General features: G+C 32.8%; 1 protein-coding gene across 40 annotated transcripts in view; it reads left to right on the top strand.

Moving 5' to 3' along the window:
* Positions 1-105: 105 nt before the first annotated feature.
* LOC145258348 (uncharacterized) overlaps positions 106-19,109 on the top strand; it is a 393,885-nt gene continuing 374,881 nt past the window's right edge. For all 40 annotated transcript variants that reach the window (XM_080116584.1, XM_080116585.1, XM_080116581.1 and 37 more), the window contains exon 1: positions 106-238. The gene's annotated coding sequence lies outside the window, so the exon portion shown is untranslated. The remainder of the gene's footprint in view (positions 239-19,109) is intronic.

The following is a 19,109-nucleotide window of genomic DNA, read 5'->3' as shown; positions in this document are numbered from 1 at the left end:
TTTTTTTTTTCTTTTTAATTAAATTATATTTTAAATTATTTTTAATAAATATCTTACAAAATCACAGTTTTATATATTAAAATTAACAAATGTAAACATTTAAATAAAAAATATGTTGTTATTCAAAAAATAAAAAAAATAAATATGTTATCTTATGGTAGCTCTCCTGTAGCCTCCACAATGGCCTAGTAGTGATGCTAATAAATATACCCGTTGATTAAATGAATGGCATATTAAGGTAAGCTTTGTTTTATTCACAGGCATATACATATAACCGATTAGCAGTAGGTCTGTTTCTTGTCTTTATTATGATATCTTAAATCTAACTTTACAAAATCAGGATTTGTCTTCATTAGTCTCGTGTTATATATATATATATATATATATATATATATATATATGGACTGCAAGTTATATTCGCCCTGTCTGGAAGCGAACCATATTTTTAATGTTTCTCATTTAATTTCTGTGTTTTATATTTTTTCGGCTCTACGATTAATTTCTGTTAGAAAGTGGCCAATATTAGACATGGCTTTAATTAATAATGCATCTAGAATTGTCAGGTGTTGGGTAGTATTTAATAATTCAATCCAACATGAAATTACGTCGAAAGTAGCAGACACCTTTTTTTATTTTGTGGAGAAAAAAATGACAGGTAAACAAAACTGAAAAATGGCGTAGTTTTATAATTCACAACCTGATGCTTTAATTAATTTTTTTTTACCCCATGTTTTATTTAAATAATAATAACAATAAACTAGAAAGTTTTATTCGGACGAATTACAAAGAACTGTTTAGTTTGGAATGCGTTATCCATCCAATGCCTTCACACATCTGTTTCGATTTTTCGTTTTTATAAATCCATTTTTTTTTTATCTTCATCTTAATTCTAGCTTTACTTTGCACGAAATAACGATATAAATCAGTTTATGGCACTTGTGCACTTACTGTACCGTGCTGAACGTTATTTAGAAAGCCATTCTTAACACGGAGGGTGTTCTGTAAACTATTCTCTACTTTCACCTAACAATTTAATAAACAAATATCGATGCTTACGCACTTTTGTGATCGTGCTATTTAAAAAAAAAAATATTTTCAAATTAAAGTTTTACGATATCTTTTTTATATTAGGTGCTTCTACACTATTCGGACGACATTTTGTAGTCGATAAATGGAGTTTTCAGATTAAAAAAGCAAAAAAAAAAAAACAAATGGTTTCTACTTTTTTTTTTTTTGTCAATTCTAATAAATTACAATGGTAGCTTCTAAATTATGCAGTCGAAATTACCTGAATATTACTGAATTATTAAAAAAAAAAACTTTAATCGTGTTAGCAGGTGAAAATTGCCGCCATCTTGTTTAAATCGAAACAGAAATTTACCTCCCTTTTGAACTCTCATGTGTCTTACGATCATCTTGATCAAATTCCATTTTTTATTTTATATAATTTCTACTTATCGATTTTCGTAATTTTTGGATATAATCATCTTAAAAATACGAGGAATACGTAGATACCATTGTTTTCATGTGAAATTCAATATTACGATTTCCGAAGTTTCGTCCTAATAGTGTAGAAGCATTTTTTTAATTAATTTGTTAGCTGAAAGTACAGAATAATTAGAAAATACCCCATCCCATGTTAAGAATGTCTTTCTAAATATTTCAGCACGATAATAAAAGTGCTGGAGTATCCAAAGATCACGTACTACAAAATCATATTTTATGTTGAAGTACGGATGGATAGACTGGATAAAATAGTCCAATTCTAATTAACTCTGATAGCTTTTTTCGGGCCAAGATCAGTGTAGTATATGTTCTGATGCTACTCTTAAATTTTTTTTGTTCCCGGTTAGTGGACGAGAAATCCTGCACGACTGAGACAATTTTTATTTTTGTTCCTTCTCCCACATTAAAAAGCCGACCTTGGTGCCTTCGTGTCTAACTCTGCCCTCGTGGGGAGGCAAGTAAATAGGAACTCTGACAATTTTTTTAATGGTATTTTTTACGACCTGCCCCAGTGCCCCAGTGCAGTAAACACTCCCAACCTCATGTTAAAAACGGTTTTCGGAATAAATACCCCCCCCCAACTTTCCATGTTTTAATAACGGCTTTCGAGGTTGAGGGTTTTTTTTTTTTTTTTTCAGAAAGCCGTTCTTAACATGGGGGGCTGGGGGTGTTTGTGGCAGGTCATAAAAAATATTTTTTTATTTAAATATCGAACAGATGATTCGGAGTGATTTTTCGCATTAATTTGCAAAATGATCAGATTTTATACCGTTTAATCGGTGAAGTCTTATTATTCGCTCAATAAATGCCATGGTAACATTTATTCGGTGGTCTTCTACAGTCTACACGTATTTTATTTTTCGACTTTTGAGCCATTATAGAGACTCAAAATATGTGATCCTTGCGTGTTCTTGTTCTTGCGTAACACTCGACATTATCAGTTTTTCGAACTAAATAAACGCTTTAAAACCAGTTAGCGCTACTTATGCACTTATGTTACCGTGCTGAAATAATGTTATCTAAGAGGCCATTCTTAACATGGGGAGAGTGTTTTGTAATTATTTTTTAATTTCACCTAACATTTTAAGAAAAAATATATCGTAAAACTTGAATTTAAGTTGAATACTATCCCCCCCCTTTTTTTTTTTCTTTTTTTAATAAATCGCCCTCTTGCAGTTTAGATGAGGAAAATACGGGGACATATTTGGGGCTAGACCTACTGTAAGAATGTCATTTGATTGGCTATTGAAATTGACATAATTATTGTTATAGAATTAAAAATTAATAAAATTGTTAAATTTTAATTGTTAATTACTTAATTACATTTTTTATAATAATTATTAATGTCTACATTTGTTGGAACTTGCGTGGTGGAGAAGGAAATCGGGTCAGGTATTTTCTCATCTATTAAAATATATCCGAGAACAATATCATGTTTGTTTCTGTATTAATGAAAACAAATATTGTTTTCTAATATTGTTTTATTGGAATTTGAAAATCCTGTTGCAATAATTAAGTGAATTTCAATAGCTTCATTCAAATTTTAAAACATAATTACGTCAATTTCAGTAGCCAAATCAAATGGCATTCTTACAGACGGTGTCTACCCCAAACATGTCCGCGTATTTTTCTCATATCTAAACTGCAAGAGGGCCGAGAAAATTTATTTGATAGGTTGTCATCCATAGATACCGAAGTTTAATTCGGCTTTTTGTCATGTGCCAAACACAAAGAATTACAGTGACAATTTTTACCGACTTCCACTAAAATTATTTTTGGTGTTTTATTCAAATTAAAACTTATGGAGACAATTAAAAGTAAAGAAAATACAGAAATATTTTTATTCTTTACAAAAAACGAAGATATTATTATACAAACACCGTGACAGCGAATTAGTAAAAACAGACGTAGTATTCTGTTACGTTTCGGTGTGCTGAACACGAATCTGAAAACTGGGTTAGGGTTAGGGTTATGGTTATTATTAATAATTCGCTGTCACGGTATTTGTATAAATTTACCAAAACGAATATGTCATATTCCTAAAATAACGTAATTTTGTCCTTGTACCCCCCCCCCCCCGAAAATCAAATTTTACAACTGAGTTTTTCGTCGGCCATGGAGAAATCCCATGAAATAAATAACTCGGAGACAACTCAATTCGAAGTGTCGAGGTATAGAGTCAGCCTTATTTTCAATAGTTTAATAATGGAATAATCGCTAGAAATCGTGGTACTTGTTCAGTTGTTCACTGAACATTTCTTGATTAAACTGAACAAGTTGTTCAGTTTAATCAAGAAATTTTAAAATGAAAATATTGAAAAAAAAATTGTTATGGAATAAAGTTTTCATACAAAAAATCGCGGTACTTGTGCACTTTTGCTACCGTGCCGAAATAATGTTATTTTGAAAGTCATTCTTAACATGGGGAGGCGAAGGTAAGGTGTTTTGTGCTTTTACCTAACAATTTAATAATAAAGATATCGTGAAGCTTGAATTTAACCTGGCCGGGGGGGGGGTATTTAAAAATTACGCGGTGGTAAAAGTGCTTAAGCACCAAAATCGCTTAATTTGATCAAGTAGTTTTTATTTATTTTATTTTTTTACAGAGCAAAATCAAATTTTAATGAGATCGATCGTCGCCATTTTGCTTATTTCGCGCACGAGGAGGGGAGTGGGAGTGTCTTTAAACGACGAAGGATTTTAAAAAAGACAGAAACTCTGTAAAACAAGTGAAGAAAAAAAATAATAATAAAAAAAACTTCATCTAGGTATTTTTTTTCTGCCCATGTTTCAAAAATAATCTTGTCAAATTTTGACAAACTGTAAGCGGTGATTGGAGTTATCTCCCCCTGGAGCGCCCCTCCTCCTCATCCACGGAATAAACAAGATGGCTGCGACACGATCCATCTCATTAAAGTTTGATTTACCTCTGTAAAAAAAAAAAAAAAAAAAACCTAAAACCTACTTGATCAAATTAGGTAATGTTTTTTTTTTTTGTATGGAAACTTGATTCCATAACGAGTACGTACAAAATAACTTTGCTACTTCTACAGTTTATCGCTGAAAATGGAAACGCCATTTTTTTTTTTTTTTTTTTTTTTCGGTCACCTGTCAGAGGGAGAAATCAGTATTTTAAACTATGACCGAAGTAGGAAATAAATAACAAAAATTTACAAAATTGTTTTATTAAAATATTTTCTAACGCAGACTTTTCAATAAATGTTTTTACAATTATATTTTGATACATTTTTATACAATAAATGTTTTGGTTTTCAAATGGCGCTCGCCCAGTTTAAATAATTATGAATATGTTCTTTTCATTTTCTGTTTTTATGTTTCAGGAAAAACTTTACGTTTTCATTAATTAAATCCAAACATTTCCAATTAAATAATTTACGGATAACTTGCTACTCCTCTCCCTTCATAATACCCCTGTAACTTATGTCCCCGATAGTAGCCCCTACTTCAAAGTGGCACTCCACTGTGCCACTGTGCCTTGTTTGGGGTGAAAATTGAATTAAAAAAAAAAAATGGGGTTTGTATTACTGTACACAGAGATTCAAAAAAGTTGTCAAAAAACAAATATATAACTAATAAATGTTATCAAAGGCAAGATAAGTTACTTTTCTACCAAACTGAATATATTTTTCGTGTTTTTATTCAATGTAACATGTTTGTTCAGCTCGAAAACCATACAGTGTTTACCGATGTATTGGAACATTCAAGATGGCGTCTGATTCTCACTTTAACACGGTAAGTTTGGGAAAAGATGTTATAAATAAAAAAACCGGATAAAATACTGTTTAAACTCGCTCAATATGTTACCGTGACATAGGTTGACATATATTCAGCGGGTTTTTAATAGTATTTTGTATAGTTTTTTTTTTATTTATAACACCTTTTTCCAAACTTACGGTGTTAAAGAGGGTGTGAGACGCCATCTTGAATTTTCGAATACATCATCGGTAAACACTGTATGTTTTTCGAGCTGAATAAATGTTACATTGAATAAAAACACAAAAAATATATCCAGTTTGACAGAAAAGTAACTTATCTTGCCTTTGATAACATTTATTTGTTTTTTGACAACTTTTTCGAATCTGTGTACAGTAATACAAACCCAAAAATTGTTCTTTCACTTTCTTTATTTACTTTTCTTTTCATAATTCTTTCCGGAAGTAATATCTAGTTTAATATTTTTTTTATTTATTTATTTATTTTTTTTCATACTTCGGTCATAGTTTAAAATACTGATTTCTCCCTTTGATTGTGCCCGAAAAAAAATGGTGTCTCCATTCTCGGCGATAAACTGTAGAAGTACCATAACTTTTTTCAATATTTTCGTTTTTAAATGTCTTCATTTAAACAAGTACCGAAATCGTAAATTTTTATATTCTTAGTTTAAAAAAACAACTACTTGATCGATTTATGTAATTTTTGGAATATGACATCTTCGTTCTGTTACGAGTACGTTCGTAACAGCCTTTTTTTTTTTTTTTTTTTTTTTTCTTTACTTTTAATTGCTACCATAAATGCAATCGGAATAAGCACTTTTTTTTAATTTTTAATTTATGGATTAAAAATAAAAATATTTCTGGCATTTTCCCCTTCCTGCCATTTAAAATGGGATATTGATTTAGTGGATCAATATCCGACATGTCTCGTCAATCGTTGTTGAAAGAGAAATGTGTTTTACAATATTCGTATTAAACATTCTCGCCCGTCAGGAAGTCTACATGAAAAGGATTAACAAGAATCATCTATTATTTTAATTAATTGCTTTACTTTTTTCCGCCTCATGTCGGCTTTTATTTTTTTTTTTTTTTTTTGTAAATTTTCAGATTAGGTCCACCTCCAGAATTTTCTTTTAAATGACGACTTTTAAAGGTTTCCGGGATAACCTTTACCGAGATGGTCCCAACGTCCGCCTCGTTCTGAGCTCAGGGAGAGGCCGTCTGACGTAGGCGGTGTCGAGGCAGAAAATTACCCCTTCAATAAAGTGCCCAGTTGTTAACTTAAGGAGAAAAAAACCCGTTCCAATAATTAGAATTTTTATTTTTTTTATTTTAAACAGTTCAAATAATTAGAATTTTACAAAATAAAAACTTCAAATAATTAGAATTTTACAAAATAAACAGTTCAAATTTTTGATAATTCAACAGTTCAAATAATTGGAATTTTACAAAATAAACAGTTCAAATAATTAGAATTTAAAAACAAAAAAGCAGTCAACATGATTAGTTAACCCTGTAAAATTCTGTGATTTGTTTCACAATATTTGTAAAAGCATCTGTCTGTGACATATCGCATATTTTAGGGTTAGGGTAATTTTCTGCCTCGACACCGCCTACGTCAGACGACCTCTCCCCAAACTCAGAACGAGGCGGACGTCGGGACCATCTCCGTAAAGGATAACCGGTTTCCGACTATGCTGAATACGAAAATCGCATTGAAATTTTGCAGAAATAAGTAGTTATCGAGATATAAAGTTTTATGCATTGTATTCTTTGGCGGACATCTTTTTACGCGCGTGTGCCATAAACAAATCTACTCATCTATGACTGACACTGCACGCGCATAAAAAAGATGGCCGCCAAAGAATACAATGCATAATATAACTTTTTATCTCAATAATTACTTATTTCTGCAAAATTTCAATGCGATTTTCGTGTTCAGCATAGTTGAAAACATCTTAAAGGTGGCATTTAAAAGAAAATTGTGGAGGTGGACCTAATCTAAAAAAAAATACTTTTTTTTTTTTTTTTTTTTTTTTTTAAATCTTCGTAAAACATGTTTGCCGGAATAAAAAGTGGAGAGTTGGTTAGCTTAAAGTCTCATCATCCGATATTTACAAAGGTTTTGCGGCCCTCTTGCAGTTTAGGGAAACTGAAATATGAGGAAGAAAATGGAACATAAGTCATGTTACACCGGTAGTAAAAATCCCACTTGATTGGATAGTGAAATTGACGTCATTACGATAAAATATTGTTAGAATTTAAAAATTGAAATTATTGTAAAATACTAACTATTTAATAATTATTAAAAAAAAATTATTGTGAAAGAATTTTTTAAAACTTAGTCATTATCTTAGTAAAATTTGATTGGCTATTAAAAGTGAAACATTTTACTTTATTTTAAAATTAAAAAAAAATAATGATCTAAAAAATCGAAAATGCAAGGAAGTCGACAACAAATTACTGATCAGGTGTGGCGGATATGAAATATTTCTGCGTATATTATGTATCAGAACAATATCAGTTCTAATGAGCTTTGTAAAAAAAAAAAAAAAAAAATCTGTGTTCTGCTATTGTAATTTCAATATCGTTTCTTTTTGCCATTTTTTAAATAAAATTACGTAGGAGTGATTCAACAAAAAAAAATCTAAACTGCTAAAAAATTTTTTTTTTTTTTTTTTTTTTTTTAATCCTGTATTTAATAAAAAAAAAAAAAATCATTTTAAAAAAATTTTTAAAATGTTTTCTAATTTTGTCAATTTCTATATCGTTTCTTGTCATTTTTTTTAATAAAATTACGTAGGAGTGATTAAAAATAAAAAATCTAAACTGCTAAAAATCTTTTTTTTAATCCTGTATTTAATAAAAAAAAAAAAAAAAAAAATGTTTTCTAATATTGTCAATTTCTATATTCATTTTATTTATAAAATGACGTCAATTTCACTATCCAATCAAGTGGCATTCTTACTACCGGTGTAACATGACTTATCTCCCATTTTTTTTTCTTCATATTTCTGTTTCCCTAAACTGCAAGAGGGCCTCTTTTTTTTTTTTTTTGTGAGTAAAAACATCTGACAATTCAAACATTTGATACAAATTGTATTTCTGTTTGGTTTAAATTAATTTTGTTTAAATACGATGTTATTTGAAATAATTTTAGTCATAATTTTTTCCCGACACTAAAATAGAACATTACCAATATGATATTTATATTCCGGCCAGGCAAGTAGTTTTTTTTTTTTTTTTTTTTTTTTTTTTTTTTTTTTTAATTTACAAATAATTGTTATCAAAGGGAAGAAATAAATTATTAAAGAATTCAACAGCAAAAAAAAAAATGTTTACATGGGATATTTCTCACGTTTCTCTATTTCTACTGTTATGTAAAAGTTACTTTGTGTGTGAATTTCTTATAGGTTCCGAAATGACTGAGCCTATCTTTTTGCAAATTTTCATAATGTTTTGTACAGAAATTCATCCGATAAGTATCGAAAATTGAAAAAAGTCGATCTTTCTCTCTTATAGATAAAAAAAAATCTTTACATAAAAATTTTAGGCTACAGTGGCAAGGAAGATAATAATTTCTTCTTAGACCCCCCCCCCCAATTTGTTAACATCTGGAAACATAGCTCAGTGGGAGAGCATTCGAAAAATATTTGCCTACCAAACTCTTCTGTCAGGTTTTGGTCTACAGATATGAAACTTAATATATAGGGTATTCAAATCCATGCAAAACTTTATCTTTGGATTTTAATCAGGGAAAATCTGTGCAAAAGTGTGGAAATTAAAGAATAGGAATTTGCCAGGTAAAGGTTGAACAACGGCATTACGAATATGCATGCGTAATGTAATAGCTATTGGTTCATGTTTCCTTGCAGCAAAAATGTCTCCATAGCTTAGGCATTAGGAAAATAAATCATAAGCTAAACATTTTAGTTCTCCGTAGTGACGCCAGAGTCTTTTTTTTTTTTTTTCAACTTTGTAAATCATTACGATATTTAGTATAATAATGAACACAAATTAATTGAAATATATTTAAGCATATTTTACGACCGGGCAATGCCTGGCGGCCTGCTAGTTTATTTTATTTGTTAATCCTAACTTTTGTTTTGTTACATAAAAACAAAACATTCCTCTCTCGAAAATGGGTCAGACAAAAAGTTTTATTGTCAGATGTATATTTTTACTTTTTTAATTTTATTTTTTTCCATTCAGCTTATTTTAGTTAGATCATATCTACTTGATGTCGCCCGAGAGTCCTCGATTACTTCCTTATCAACAAGGGCAGTTAGATATGAATTCAGTTTTTAATTTAGGGAAAATCCACTTCCCTAAAAAGTGACACTTTGGATTGGAACAAAAATAAAAACAATTTACCTCTGTCTAGAAGAACTTCTCCTTTGCTAACTGAATATAGAACAGGTGAAGAGTAACATCAGAACATATACTACACTTTGATCCTACTTGGAAGTCATTACTTGCATTTATTTTACCAAATTATGTTTTAAGTAGGATTTTGAAAGTAAAATGTAATTCTGATGTCGTTTGGTTATTAAATTATTTTTTAAAAAAATACAGCTTCTTAATCTAGTAGCTTTCCTTTCACTTGTGGAAATGTCTTCCGGCTGATTGATTTCCTCCTACATATAACCTCCATTCACCCCTTCGTAGAGGATTGTCACATCTGGGCTGGTGCATCAACCACACCACCCCTCTCTTAAACAGGATCTCCAAAAAAAAGTCTTATGATCTAATAAGACCCACACTATCTACCAAGTTCCAGACTCTGACCCATCACTGCAATGTTACATCCCTTTTTTTTTTTTTTTTTTTTAATTATACAAGAGTTACCATTTACCAAGACCCGGAGGCTATTTGAGGATAAGGGTTAATGAGTGCACAGAAGTCAATGGGACAATATCGTAGTAATCGTGAGTAGTGGACATTTTTTAAATTGGATTAGTTAAGGAGACTGCTCATCAAGAACTTGTTTACACTGTACTTGAAGGCAACCATATAGTAGTCGACTGGAAAGCAGGGAAACATAGGTTCCACAGGTGTGCAGTTTTAAGAAAGAATCTTTTGATCATGGAATTTATGTTTTGATTTAGGCACAGATAAAGAGTGGGGAAAATTATTGATGGTGGTTTCAGCTAGACTAGTGTTTCTTGTGAAAGTTTGACTAGGAGGGATCATAGATTGGAGCTCAGACGAGCACTTGCCATGAAATTCTGTGAGAAAGGGGTTGCAGGGGAAAAAAGGCATCCCCTACTAGGTCACAAAGTCTATTTTGAACTTTGTCACGGCAGGAGAAGCTCTTTCTAGCAGCTCCTGCCTAGATGTGGCAACAGTACTCCATCCTTGTCCATACCTGGCTGTTATACAGGTAGAGAATTGCATCAGCAGTGAGATATCTACTGGAGGGGTAGAATGATTCTATCATTTTTCCAATGATCTTGGCAACAGATTTGATGTACATGTTCCATTTTATATCAGTAGTAAAGGTCAGACCCAGAAGCTTGTCAAAATATGGAGCCTCCCCAAGACAAGTCATTCCTTTCAATTGATGCCAGACTGCTGTCAGAGCGTTGATGATGTAAAGATAGAAGCTTGGTTTTAGATGCATTAAAATTAACCAGCCACTTTTTTCCCATTGCACCACATGATCAGAGGAGAGAGAATCAGAGATCTTGGTCAGTTATGTCTTTTGAAGTGTTGCCAAAGATGGTAGTGTTGTCAGCATAAATGTCAACGAATGATCTTAGGATGTGATTTGGAAGATCATTGATGTAGATCAGAAAGAGAATTGGGCCCAGAATGGACTTTTGAGGAACTCCAGCATTAATACTGTGAGCTTCTGATTTCTGCTCATCAACCACTACTTTTATAAACCTATCAAAGAGGAATGATTTAATAATTAAGACATTTTCAGCTATATTGTAGCTGGAGATCTTGTGAAGTAAACCTTTATGCCATACCCGATCAAAAGCCTTTGATATGTCGAGCAATTGCTCTAGAAAGGAATCCTCCGTCAAGATTTGCTAATCATGAGATATAACAGTTAGCACATCTGCTGTTGATCGAACAAACCAGAAACCATATTGCATGTCACTGAGCAGGTTATTTTTGATTAGGTGGTTGACTACTTCTCTAACACAGATTCCAGTAACTCGTGACACACAGACTGATTGGTCTTTACTTTGAGGGAGATGACCGATCACCTGAATTTTTAAATACGGGACATGCTGATGAGGTTTTCCAGCCTGTTGGAAAGCAATTCTCCTTAAGACAACACTTAAATAGTTTTGTAAGTATAGGAGCTAGTTCTGGTTGAAGCTTTTCCATCACTATAATAGGAATGCTGCCAGGGTTAGTTGCTTTACTGGAATCAAGGTTTTTGATTAGATTAGCAACATTGCGCACAGATATTTGTTTGTTGCATGTTTTCAGACATGCGAGGAAAGGTGGAGGGTTGGCAGCCATGATTACTTAAGGTATAGTTCACTGCAAAGATTTTGGCAAAGTTTGGCTTTGTCCGATGCTGACGAGATTACCTCAGGTCCATTGATGATGGTTGAGATGGAGCACATACTTCTGTTCAGGACCCTGTTTATTTGCCAAAACTGATGGGAACCAAATCGCTTGGACTTGACGGACTGAGCATACAACTGTCTCACGTTCTTCATTACTCTATTATAGTGGTTGCTGGCAGTCCTGAGGGCAGCTTTAGTCTCAGTACATCTGTTATGTTGGGAGCAATGGAAAAAGTGATTTCTGTGCGCAATGGCAGCAGCACATTCTGGAGAGAACCACGGCTGGTTGTTAGGTTTTTTATGGAATTTTTTTTGAGGGTATAAAGCGGTCTATATCTACAACCAATCCAACTTTAATTGAATTTGCTCCAATGAACTTGTCAGTCAACAAAATCACACCCCTTCACTGTAGAGGTTCTAAAATGCTAAAGTGCTTTCTACTTTAATAGTGTCTTTACTTGAAATGCTAACCTTTGGAATCCCCCCTCTGCTCCCTGTCTCTGAGAGTGACCACAAATATCTTGCTGCACAACTCCTCACTTACAATGCTCCTGTAGATATGACCCCTTAACTCGCATTTGTCCTTTACATCTAGATGGCACTTGTTGAAAAGCTACAAAGACAAGACGGGTACCATTAGTGACCTTTTGTGTTTCATAATTTATTTTTCTGCATAGTCAACACCATTCTCAATGCACTTTTACCAAGAATTCAATGACACTTCTCTGCAGGGGTTGCTTTCTTAGTCTTACACAGTCAATATCTGCGACAGAGATGAAATTTTCAGGTTATGAATGCATAACGGGGCTCCAGACAAATTTAGTTAACCTTGGACAACTAAATATTTTTGCTTACTAGCCAAATAGAAAAGTTACTAGCCAAATCCACATGATTTTTGGAATATGACATCATTGTTATGTGGCGAGTACATACATCATAAAAATCTTCATTATTTTTATTTAAATAAGTGTAATTCTAAATATACAACAAATTTTATGTTGATACTTGAACGTATAAACATTCCAATGTTTTTTTTTAAAACAGCTTTCATTAAAAAAGGACTATTGTTCTATTAAACCTTTTATTGTTTAAATAATTTGACTTTCCTTATTTTATTTAAAAAAAAAAAAAAAGTTAAAGATATTTTTCGTTCAGTAATGAGCTTTGCAAGAATGTCAGTGAAAGAAATACAATCGGCAAAAGATAAACGTTTCATTATTTCTAGTCGCCACTTTGAAAAATCACTCGCAAATGCGACTGTTTCACTTGCAATGTGGAGCCCTGCATAAGTTCAGTCATCATAACAATGCAATTTGCAATGCTCACTGATACATTTGGGGAAGGGGAGGAAGAAAAAATAGTAGGCATTACTTTTGGAACGTCCATCGTATATAAGCTAAATTCATTTTATACTCCCTGTCCAGAAGCGTTATTAATTGCCAAGTTGTTGACCATGTAATGTAGGATAAAACGAGTCACCATTTTTTTTTTTTTTTTTTTTTTTTTTTTTTTTTTTGTCTTCTGTAATGGCCGCCATTTTGGAAATTAAAAAAAAAAGAAAACGGTTACTTTTTCTGTCCTACATGGGTACAATTTTAACAGAAATTGATAATTGCAAAAAAAAAAAAAAAATGTTTGTATAAAAACTTTATTATTGAAGGAATAAAATAATTAAAAATATTGCTAAAAGACATTTCAAAAAAATTCCTCAACCAATGAAATTTGTGTTACTCTTGTCAATTTCCACTTTTCCCTCAGTATCAAACTCGAGTCTATGCCATTACTATGCTCTCAAGGTGTTGCTTTTCCTCGACTGACAATCACATTAATCATTATCCTCGAGTGGCTTTTGAATCTTGATAAGCAGGGACTTTGTTGATCCTTGGAGCTTTTTCCCTCATACTGAAAATCAACATTTTGTCATTTCTGAAATGGTTTTGTTCCTGCTGACTGATATCTTGCTTGTCCTGTGGAGTTCTAGGAAGTCCACCCTCCCAGGCTTTACTTTTTTAGGAGGGGTTAGTTTGCTGATAATCACATAAGACGCCCCTATTGGGTCTTCTTAGGCATTTTTTTTTTTTTTTTTTTTTTTTTTTTTTTTTTTTTTTGCATGCTAGAGCTGACTCTTCAATTCCACTTTCCGACTCTTGTATCACATTATCTCGCCATGGAAGGAAGATAAACAACCTCCATTGGTTTTAATATGAACATTTTTGACCAGATGGCCAAATCGTTAAAATTTCATTTTATTTATTTTATTTGATTCTTGACTTTTCTTTATTTTATTTTCTTGTTTGTTTTTTATGTAAAAAAAACAAAACATTCCTCTCTCGAAAATGGGTCAGACATAAAATTTTGTCAGATGTATACACTTTTACTTATTCAGCTTATTTTTAGATCATATCTACTTGATGTTGTCTGAGAGTCCTCGATTACTTCCTTATCAACAAGGGCAGTTAGATATGAATTCAGTTTTTAATTTAGGGAAAATCCACTTCCCTAAAAAAGTGACACTTTGGATTGGAACAAAAATAAAAACAATTTACCTCTGTCTAGAAGAACTTCTCCTTTGCTAACTGAATATAGAACAGGTGAAGAGTAACATCAGAACATATACTACGCTTTGATCCTACTTGGAAGTCATTACTTGCATTTATTTTACCAAATTATGTTTTAAGTAGGATTTTGAAAGTAAAATGTAATTCTGATGTCGTTTGGTTATTAAATTATTTTTTAAAAAATACAGCTTCTTAATCTAGTAGCTTTCCTTTCACTTGTGGAAATCTCTTCCGGCTGATTGATTTCCTCATATATAGCATTGGTCTTTGCAAGACTAAGGCCAATAAGCATGCCTTGTTTTTTACGATAATCATCTTTCATTGTTGTTAGCTCCTTACATCAAGTGGCTTCACGTTGTGCCTGGAGTGATTTCCATTAAAAAAATTATTATGAAACATCATTCATAGACATTTATGCTGATGACACTACCATATATGGTAGCACATCTAAGACCGTAAACGACCAAGTTCTCTCTGATTCTCTCTCCTGATCTTGAACATGTTGTACAGTGGGGAAAGGCGTGGCTGGTTACTTTCAGTGCATCTAAAACCAAGCTTTTATCTTTACACCATCAACGTTCTGATCTCCATCTGGCATCAAGTGAAATGAATTGCTCTCGTCTTGTGGAGGCCTCATGTTTTGACAAGCTTCTTGGCTTGACCTTTACTCCTGATTTGAAATGGAACCCGTACATTAAATCTGTTGCCAAGGCTGCTGGAAAAATGGTGGGAACCTTCTATCAATTCAGTAGATATCTTACTGCTGATATAATTCTCTATCTATATAAGAGCCAGGTACATCCAAGGATGGAGTACTGTTGCCACATCTGGGCAGGAGCTGCTAGAAAGGACTTGTCCTGTCTTGATAGAGTTCAAAATAGACTTTGTAGCCTCGTAGACGTCCTTTTCTCTTCTCTGCAACCTCTATCTCACAGAAGATATGTTGTGAGTTTGTCTCTGCTTTATCGTTATTTTCATAACAAGTGCTCGACGACTGAGCTTCAATCTATGGTCCCCCCAACCTCGCCAAACTTTCTCAAGAAACACTCGTCTAGCTGAAAACACTATCAATAATTCCTCCCACTCTTTATCTGTACCTAAACCTAAATGTAGATTCTATGAAAAAAAGCTTTCTTAGAACTGTACGCCTGTGGAACAGTCTTTCGTTTTCTTGCTTTCCAGCTGACTACAATCTGATTGTCTTCAAGTCCAATGTAAACAAGTTCTTAACAAATTTACTGAATTTCCATTACTAACAATTACTATATTGTTCAATTGACACTCTTAACCCTAATCCTCAAGTGGTCTTTGGGCCTTGATAAGTGGTGATGCCTATGTAAAAAAAACAACAAAAAAACCCAAAAAACTATAACTTTGAAGCTAATGTTATTTTAAGTTTTATTTATAAGAATACTAGCCAGGAGACCCGACGTTGTCCGAGATTGAATGAGGATCAACAAAAGTTCCACCTTCCTATACTTTTATTGTCATCAAAATTAGTGAACTTTCCCATTGTTTAATCAAATTGATTACCTACTTTGCTTGGCCTTTGGAACAAGATCAAAGTGTAGTATCTTTTCCGGCAGATACTGCAAGCAAAGACCATATGTGGGGGTAACCCCGCATATCAGACCTTGGTCAATGTAGGGGAAACCCTTCATACCAATTGTCACTATCCAGCTCCCCTACTCCCCGGGAAGTTGGTCCCCATTTCCCCTTCACTCCTCACATTAAAAATCGGCCTTATGCCTAATTTGCTCGGTGGGGGAGCAAATAAATACCATCAAAGTGTAGTATCTGTTCAGATGCTGCACTTCAATTTCCTGTTCTGTCAGTGGAGAAATCCTTCACGACTGAGACAATTTTTATTTTTGTTCCTTTTCTCAACATTAAAAAACGACCCTGGTGTCTAACTCTGTCCCGTGGGGAGACATTGTAAATCGGAAATTGATTGCCTACTCTAGTCCATGACCCACCGTGATGTTCTGGAAGAAAGCTTTACATAACTTCCCACAGTGACTTCGTTCACAATACATTGTAGTTTATATTGCACTGTAGAGAATCTACAGTTGATTTAAAAAAAAAATTTGTAAATAACTTCACTTAAAGTTTAAAATGCAAAAGTCAAGTATCATGGTTCAATTGTACTCTAAGCAGAAATATTTATCGAACGCGCACCTGTCTTACCAAAGAACCAACTATTGATTTTATGAAATTATTTTTACATAATTATTGAATTAAAGTTAAATGTACCAATGTCAAGTAACATGGTTCAATTGTGCTCTAAAAAAGAAACATTCATTTTGAGTGTGCTCCTGCCTTATAAAAGAACCTACAGTTTATTTTATAGGCTAGGGCCTTTCTGCTTGTGGGGTAATAAAACTTCTCAAATTCATTCATGATGTTAGGTTGTATAAAAGTGTTAACTTTGGTCAAAATCGGACTGTTTTAATCAGATTTTTTTTTTCATTATCGATTTTTGCCACTTATCAGATGAATTCTGATAGAAAACTTACATGACTCTTCCATGTACATTTGTGTGAAATTTTTTAAAAATCGCCCCAGTCGTTTCCGAGTCCATGGGAAACCCACACACAAAATAAATTCCTTTTATATAATAGTAGATATTGCATGAAAATAGCTTCCCAAATGTTCAATGTTTATGAGGGTCTTTCCAAAAGTAATACTAGTTTAAAAAAAAAAAAAAAAAAAAAAAAAGTTGGTGAGCTACGAAGACGTGAGTGGTGTAATTAAAACAAGTGACTTTTTTTTTTTTTTTTTTTTTTTTTTTTTTTTTTGGCAGTAATTTGCATAAACATCCGGCATGCGTTTTGTCACTGGCATTCTTGTTGCCATTCTGTAATCGACAAATCCATCTCTTAACTGTGTTGATATCAACTGCACCAGCTTCATATATGTTCAACAGAAGACACTACTTTTTTTTTTTTTTTTTTTTTTTTTTTTTTTTGGCTTTTATTTTACTTTGCTTTATGACAGGACGTTCCCTTTTCTTTCTTTTTCTATACCGACGCACCCCCTCTAACTAAAAGGGTGGGGGCATGCTTCCACCTGGTTAACAGGTCCTGCTAGTTGGAAATAAGGTATGATTATGAATATCTCCAGTATCAAATAATCCTTACACACTGAAATTTACTTTATGTATGAAAACTAAAGAGGGGAGATATAACATATGAGAAATATTTGAAATCAAATTCCCCTTTGCTGTTATTTCAGATCATTTGAAACCATAGCAAGTTTTAGCCCCCCCCCCTCCATCAAGGCCAGATGTTTGGGGGAAATATCAGATATTTTGTAATTCATAGGCAAAACTAGGAAAACTATAATTGACTATAATTGAAACATTTTATGGCTGTAAAAAAAAAAAGTGCCAAAAATAGGTTCTGGGTGATCCCCTTAATATGCGACCTTAAGGGCAAATGTCACAAAGCCCACTACACAATTGAGGTCATTACCTTTCCAATGAGCCTTCATTTATTAAATTCTGATCAATAGTCGCTTAGATTTGAAACTTATAAAATTGTCAAAAAAGGTGGTTTATCTAATTATACATAACTCCTAGCATAATTAAATGTTGAAATGCTCATATCTTTGGTTCTACGGGACGAAACTACATGAAAACTTGCAGGCTTTTTGAAGATTATAATACTATTCTATCATTTAAAATTTTATGACAATTGGTAAAAAAGAACCTACATTTTTAAACCAATAAAATATGACCAAATTTGCCTGCATTTGTGTATATAGTGTCCTGGCAGGCTAGCTTCAGTTTTGTTGCTTTAGGATAAATTTTGCTTAGGGCTTTTTTGCTTGGCTGTCTCCCTTATATATAATAGCAAGAACAAAGCTGTAAAATAGAAGTTTACAAATAGTTTTTATTCGGCAGAATACTCCAAAACTGGTGTCAGATAATCGTTAATCCGCAGAGTTTCAAAGATATATATATTAGTGATGGAGTGATTGCAATATTTTTAACGATTCCAATACAATTACCGATTCCGTGCCAAAATCCTGATTCTTTATAAATCTCTAAATATATTACTATAAAATTGTTATTTTCCCCGATTTCCATAAAAAAAAAAAAGAAGTTAAATATGCAGATATTTTCCTAAACGTCAAAATACATACGTGGAGGATGATCTATCAATTTTAGCTTTACTGGTAATTTAAAATCAATATTTATTTTATCATTATTACCAGCAATGGAAAATTTTAGCTTTAAACAAAATCAAAAATATAAAAGACAATCAAAAGAATCGTTTTTGGCATCGGAAAATAGGCACCAATTTTTCCGATTCTGAACCCCCAAATGTTCTGAGTTTTCCGATTTATTGTCCCAACACACACATACATATATATATGCACACACATACTCTTTTCCATCCTAAACAAGGCACATTGCCACTTTGAGTGTAAGGGGTTACTATTTGAGTTCGTATCTAACAAGGGACTGGAGAGTTGAACAGCACGATGTCAATTCACATTACACTTAAACTTCAGCAGGAAACGGGGAGGGAATTCTAAAGTCTAGCAGTTCGAAAGAAGAAACTAGAGTAGAAAAGTTTCCGGCATCTAGGAATGACAACAGTGAAGGGGTGTGATTTTGCTGTTTTTGGTCGGGTTGGTCAGAAGTATGTACCTCGAGAGGGGGGGGGGTTACAAGTGCTATCAATTCATCAGAGCACATTGCATGAAAATATTCGTAAAGCAGGCACAACGATGCAACACACTGAAGGATGAAGAGTTATAATTATTACAATTAT

Source organism: Euprymna scolopes, chromosome 33, assembly GCF_053919585.1.
Source record: "Euprymna scolopes isolate OS-2025 chromosome 33, ASM5391958v1, whole genome shotgun sequence".
In the NCBI taxonomy this organism is placed as follows: domain Eukaryota; kingdom Metazoa; phylum Mollusca; class Cephalopoda; order Sepiida; family Sepiolidae; genus Euprymna; species Euprymna scolopes.
This window is presented reverse-complemented; position numbering and strand designations above follow the sequence as displayed.